A 7,386-nucleotide genomic window follows, 5' to 3' on the forward strand; every position below is an offset into this window, starting at 1 on the left:
ATGACTCCAGTTGTACTGCCTTGGAGTGAACTGGCCTATGTGACCTCCCACCATGTGCTACACTTGTCCCAGCCAGAAACACCCTGACCACCTCTTAGCAGAGTCATCCCACATCTGAAACAAAAATGTGAGGTTATCGTCTCTATACAAAGGGCTTGGCAGAGAATTCAGTTCAGGCTCAAATCCAGTCATGCTAACACTTTGTTCCCTTGGCAGATCTGAATCACTTCTGAAAAGAAGTAGCAATGAGAGGTGACAGCGTGGAGCTACGTGGTCCCTGTCAGTGGACATCCTGGAAGGCTGTTACCACAATCTGCTGGACCAGGTCATATTAGCTTAAGAGCTTCTTGGAAAAGAGTGACAGGAGAGCCCCGTCTTGTCCCAGTACCTGACAAAAATGAGAGGCCATTATCTGTAGTAGATGCTCAGAGGTTTTTCCTCACCTGATTTCAAATGACAGGATTTACAGCCCCCTTGGGGGAGACCCCTCTACAGTCTCACAACTTCCCATGACATTCCACTTACATTTTCCATACGACAGTTTCAACCTTTAATCTTCCCTAAAACCCCTTGTGACCTGAACAATTTCTCCCCCTGGCTTACAGCCCTGATTTCCATTTTCACACTGACTTTTCACTAAAAGACAGTTAGAGAGCCCAGGGGCATCTAGAAAGCTTTTCTGTTATGGTTGCTGCTGTTGTTCTGTTGGGGATGGCTAGAAAAAAGAGCTGGAGTTTGGAGGGGGTTGTTTACTTTTAGAGGTTTCTTTTTTTTTCTTTTTTTTTTTTTTTTTACCCCTGTGATTGCCACGTGTTCTGATCACAGTCAGAAAGAGAGCATGCAGAGAGGGTGCTGCCTGCTCTGCAATTCCAAACAGGTATACACTAGACCTCGGGTCAAAAAAAGCTCTGATTTAAAGCAGCCAAACATCTGGTTCTTCATGCTTTTCGACCAAGCTCTCAGTGCTCTTCCCACTCTGTGCCCTGACCTGACTCTACTAGGTGACGGCAAAATGTCCTTCCTCTGTTACCTCACATGGCCCCTTGGCCTGGATTATAGGTCTCACCTAAGGGCCTACTTCTATTTTCTTGCTCTGCTCCTTTTTTCCCCTGGGTAGTTTGGTTTATTTTTGTTATGAGAAAACGCTATCAGTTCTAGCTCAGGGACCAAATGAGCCCATGTCTGTGCATCTCAGGGAGATCAAAGCAAAACACTGGGTGTAAATAAGAGTTTAATTCAAAATATAATTGTCTATGAATTAATTCAGGTGGGCTTTTATCCAACCAGGATAGTTTGGCTCTCCCAAGAAGGGCTCTTGTGGCACTTCCTCCCTTCTTGTGCCCTCATGCAAACCTGTTCTGTTCCTGGGACAGCTTTACCCCTCTTCCAGGACATGTTCTTGCTTTTGCTGAAATCCATCATTTACAGTGTCTATCCAAAGATACGTGCATATAACAGTTTTGTTTTCAAGTGGCTAACAATAAAAACTCACCCCTTGATCTCCTGAAGCTCAGCAGAATGGAGAGGGTGGGAAGGAAAAATGCCTTTAATTTCAGCTCTTCAGAACTGGAGATTCTGAAAGGACTTCAGTTTGATCAAAAATGAACTTGGTGTCATAGTCACAAGGTGGGTTTAGATTAAATGCTTCAAAAGGAAACTCAAACAGATTTTCTTTTTAATCAGCTGCAGAAAAAAAGTCTGTCTCAAAGCAGTAGATAATTCACTACTCCAACAGCCATTATATATATATATATATATAATAATGTCATGGGCATTTCAAGGAGAGAATGTCCCCTCATGGGGTAGCTTGCATTAGCACTGCAATCCTTTCTGGAACCAGCATATCAAGCAGTACATGTCAGCCACCTGAACAATCTGCAGCTTGTTTAAGAATTAAAAAGTACCAGCCAGCAACCACGTGCCAAGAATTTGTAGTAGTTACCCCTTTTTTCTGCATTTTGAAACTCTCGTAGTCATGTTCTTTGCCATTGCATTCTTTGTCTTTGTCACACAGCTGATGCTGAGCTTACAGGACAGAAATTCACTGAAGCCTTCATCATCTTTGATTAAATATAGATGCTGCTATTTACAGCCTTACAGACCCCAGGCCTTGTCAGTTTTTAATGGTTTTGAATGCTTCCGTAGCAGAAAAGAACCATTTTGTCTGTTCTCAACAATAGGAAAAGCCAATTTAACACTTCTTCTGCTTCTCTGCAGGAAGCACAGTCCTGACTCTAGGATGGTAGCCTTTACTTTGTTTGTGACTACTGAAGCTAGGAAAGCTTTTAGGACTCTCAGCAATATCAACCTTGTCTGTCACTAATTTTCCACTCTCTGAAGCCTTGCTATTCCCTACCTCTTTTCTTTTGTCTCCCCCATGCATTAACAGGACTAATGCCACTGCTACTTTTGCTTTATTCCCTCACCTAATCTCTTTTTACTACTCTGAACTTAGGGCTGTCCCATACAATGCTGTCAGGATTTCCCAAGCAGGAATAGGTGCACCCTCTTTCTAGGGGCACCTGGCAGAGCAAAACACCTCCTCACTGCCATAAAATGCTTGCTGATGTAGAGACCTACCCAGGAGGGGCTTTCTCCTTCATTTGCCTGCAGCAGGAGCAGATAAGTGTTTGATGTTCAGAGTCTATCATATGACTCTCAAGATTATCTTTCTTATAGTTAAGGAAAAGCAGGTCCCCACCAAGGGGTCTTAAATTTGAGCCTGCATTGCCAGTGTTTGAAAAATCTTTTATTGATGGCATTTTACAGCACTCCACAGTGCAATCCCCCTGCTCTCAGACATTTTGAATTTTAAAAAATTTTAACTTTCAAAATTTGACATTTCTCTGTGTTATCTGTCTGCCTTAGGCCAATGCCTTAAATCTAAGCAATTCAGTCCCTGAGGCTGGCGAAATGGAACTTTTTATTCACAGTGACAAAATTTCGGTACCCTTTTGAGAACAGCACTTGGAGCAGGAGCTTGAAATCTAGCATAGAGGTGGCCTTTTCTGTTAATGTTGCTCTTTTCCATAATTGTCACCAACTACTGTCATCTGGCCAAAGTATAAGTCTTTGAAAAGTATTGGTTTGCACAGGTTTATTCTGTGTCCTTCAGATTATAGCAATTACATTTCTTGTGGAGTCGATGCTCCCTAGGGGTGCTTATTCTGATGGTTCAGCATGAATTCCTCCCACAAGTTCAGTTCTTGTCTTGCTGTGAACAACATGTGGCCCATACTCTCATGAAAGCCACTAAGGCCCTTTTTCCCTGATTTTTGAGTGCCCCACCACCTCAATCACAGGATCAGGTCAGTGGAGCAAGCCTAGTACTGGAGGAACATTCCATAGGGAAGGTGGGATGGATGGAGCAGGAAATAGGACAAAGACTGGCACAGGCCAAAGAGGTTGGCTGGGTGACGAGACTCAGCTGGGGAGCCAGGGAGGTGTGATTGGAGTAGATGCCGGTGGGTTCATGGAGCTGGGATGGGTGGATAGCAGTGAATTGCACAGGAACAAAGAGCTGATCTGAGGCAAGGTGAGGGGCAGATTTGGCTCTACTTGTTCCTATGGGATGCTCAGCTAGTGGCTTAAACTACAGATTTCACTTATGCAAGGTGCCTTTTCCACATGTCTGGCTTGGCTGGATCACACTATAGCACTAGTTGGCAGTGCCCGCCTGCAAAAATAAGATCCCCAAAATCTGACGGTGATGTGCCAAGTTCAGGAGCGCCCCCAGCTCTTGCCAGCCCGTGCCTCAGTTCTTGTCTGCAAAATAAGGAATGCTTACCTTGCAGGATGTGAGTCTATGGGGCTCAGACATCCCCATAGAGAGCCCGGTAGGCTGGGAATAATTTTACCACCAGAACAGGCAGCAGCTAAGGGGGCCTGAAAGCACACAATTAATAAAAAAGAGAATAAACAAGTTCTACTGAAGGCTGTTTTTCAGTGAGTCCTGCCATCCTGTGTATCCAATGAAATCTGATCCTGCAGGTTAAAAAGCATGATGCAATCATTAAATTAAGGACACTGACACAATAAAAACATGAAAGGGGGCAGAGCTAGATTTCACTGCACCCTTTTGAGGTTTCTTACCCTTTTCAGTGCCCAATTTAGCTACCCTAATGGCTTTTTATTTACTCAGCTTTTGCCTGTGGTATTGTGTGGAGCATCACTGGAGAGGGGTGTGTGGTGAGGAGAGCAAGAATCCTTTGTGCCATGCAGAACAGAAAGCTATAAACTTACATTAACTGATGGAAAAAAACTAACCAGACTAGGAGGCATTTTATTACCTAATCATATGTTACTAAGAAGCAGCAATAGAATAATATGTAGATAGCCATATCTAATGAGTGTATGTGTGTTTGTAAATGTGGCTGTATACATGTGTGTGTGAATTTCTTGAATTAAACTGTTTAGAGTCTACTGGACCAAAAGATAAATTCCACTGATAAAACTGCTTATTTCATAGAAAACGGGAGCAAAAGAACACAAAAACAGCCACACTGGATCAAACTCCAAATGAACACCCAGCTCAGTATCAGTGAGTACTCAGATGATCAGCACTGGATGTTCTGAGCATATGCTATTCCACATTGATGTTGTGTTGTGTTTATCAGGTTATTCCTGTGTATTCATCCAGTTCAAGGAAATAACCCAACATCCTGCCATTTCTCAATAGCAGTCTCTCTGTCCTTGGCATCATCTTGTGATGTGAAGTTGTGAGAGCTGTACCAAGTGAGAGTTGTGGTGCCTCCCCAGCCACCAGAAACCCTTCAGGATCAAGATTTTCCTTTTCCTCCTCTGTGTAAAATATTTAGTCCAAATCTCCTTGCTGTGCCTATTTCAGAACAAAAAAATCATAATATTACCTCATCCTGTACAAAGCACCCACCTTCCTGAGTACTCACAAGTCTACTTAATTTCACCCAGACTCTGTGAGAACTGACTGACTGAGGTGGATACAAGGTGTCTTATGCAAAAAGCAGATCCACCTTCAACCCCCAAATATCCAAAACGGTCCCCAGGCATCACAAGTCTTTGCTGATTCTTGAAACCCACAAACTACACATGAAATAAGCAATTTCCTATGAACAGTCATTAAATATGTGGAGCGTTATGTGGTGAACACTACCTTCTGATCTATATCTTGAAGAAATCCACTGCTCAGCTCTCTGTTACTGGGGACTAGGAATGGCTCCAGGAAGGATGGTGAGTCTGGCTGTGGGAGTCTGGTTCAGTCCCTGTTGTTAGCAACAGGAAAATATCAATCATCTTTGGCAGAACCAGAGATCGATGTATGCTGGAAAAAAACACCTCTAATGCACCTACTCACTGAAGAAAACTGCAGCCAGAGGCCTGTTGATATTGCACAGGGAGTTGCTCAAGTGCAGACCAGCATTAGCACAGCATTCCAGGACTTATTATCATTTTGGGCAATTTATTGCTTTCCAATATTAAAGCTGCTGTCCTTACGAAAACAACAGCATGTGGTAGAGTCTCATATTTTCTGTGTCTGGCTGAGCTACCTTAGAAAAGCTGCTTTAATAAAGTTAAATTTGTACTCGATACAATGAACAATAGTGCTGAAGGAGCTACGAAAATTCATACCTCCTCTTCTGGGAAGCCAAATCTTCTCAGCTCTTGTAGGATCTGTTGCAGCACACAGCACTAGCCCAGGAAACGTCTTATTGCACTGTGACACAGTAACTGCTTCTTACTCAGTATAAGTATTTACTAGAACCAAAATTCATCTTGTGTCTTCATTTTCCATGGAGAGGATGTGATCAGGGAGGATAAACCCAGTTCTGCTTCTCCCAGGAGACCACTAGATCCTGCTTGGGCTCTTTGATTTTTTGCTCTCCTTCCATCTCCACAGCCTATGCATTCCTGCCCACACCATGACCCAGTCTGAAAAGGGATTACCTCTTACCCCATACCAAAGCTGTGCATTCCATCTTCCTCAAGGCAGAGAAAACTCAGGGTGCACATCCTGGTGAACAGAAGCTGTGATCAACAGGTGTCAGGTCCAGCTGTGTCTTTTCACCTGGGAATTGCAGCAGTGGCAAAGATCACACCCTCAGAGCTGGTGGTGTCAAATACTCTCATCACTGCTGACTGCTTGCATCTCTGAGAAGGATTATGTTTAAGTAGCAGGGCTTTTGGACTTCAAGTATACCTCAGCAGTGTGCCCTGGCAGCCAGAAGGGCCAGCTGTGTCCTGGGGGGCATCAGGCACAGCATCACCAGCCGGTTGAGGGAGGGGATTGTCCTACTCTGCTCTGCACTGGGGCGGCCTCACCTTGAATATTGTGGCAACTTTGGGCACCACAATTCAGGAAAGATATTAAGCTCTTAGAGAATGTCCAAAGGAGGGCAACAAAGATGGTGAAGGGCCTTGAGGTGAAGCCGTATGAGGAGTGGCTGAGGGCACTTGGTCTCTTCAGCCTGGAGAAGAGGAGACTGAGGGGAGACCTCAGCACAGGCTACAACTTCCTCATGAGGGAAAGAGGAGGGGCAGGAACTGATCTCTTCTCTGTGGTAAGACTCAAGGGAATGGCCTGAAGTTGTGTCAGGGGAGGTTTAGGTTGGATATTAGAAAAAGGTTCTTCACCCAGAGGGTGGTTGGGCACTGGAACAGGCTCCCCAGGGAACTGGTCACAGCACCAAACATGACAGAGTTCAAGAAGCATTTGGACAATGCTCTCAGGCACATGGTGTAATTCTTGGGGATAGTCCTATGCAGGACTATGGATTGGATACAATGATCTTTGTGGGTGCCTTCCAGCTCATCATGTTCTGTGATTCTGTAAATCTCTCCAGAGAGTCTATAGGGAGATTGACTAATTCAGGCAGCCAAAATGTGACCACAAAACTATGGCTTCACAATGCCTACCTATATCAGGCATGGTCTGGATACTGTCCTCAGTATACATATCCTAACAGTATTTACCTTAGAAGGCTGTCTTCACCATCCAGCATGGTAAATAAGGGATATAGCACTATGCATTTTCATTCAGAGTCACAGAACACCTGGTCCTGAATCTCATGTAAAAAAGGGGGGGGGGAAATATTTTTAAAAAGATTAAAAATCAGATGAGGATAGCTTAATTAAAAGATAAACTCAAATGAAATCACAACAATCAATGTTAGTTCAACTCTAATTGAATTTTATTGTCAGCAAAGCTGCTGTTGTTTTTCCCTTCCTCCCAGAATGAGAAACCCTGGAAAGGAAATTTCCCTCATCAAATTTCCCATTCAGTTGAATTAGTCTGGGAATCTTTTTAATAAAATAAAATAAGAATAAAAGAAAAGCAACCTTGACAGAAAAATTTAATTCCAGCCAAGATCCTTAAACCAACCACCCTGTGCCAGACAGTTCAGTGACAGA

This window comes from Manacus vitellinus, unplaced genomic scaffold (assembly GCF_001715985.3).
Source record: "Manacus vitellinus isolate BGI_N305 unplaced genomic scaffold, ASM171598v3 scaffold_5_pilon, whole genome shotgun sequence".
In the NCBI taxonomy this organism is placed as follows: domain Eukaryota; kingdom Metazoa; phylum Chordata; class Aves; order Passeriformes; family Pipridae; genus Manacus; species Manacus vitellinus.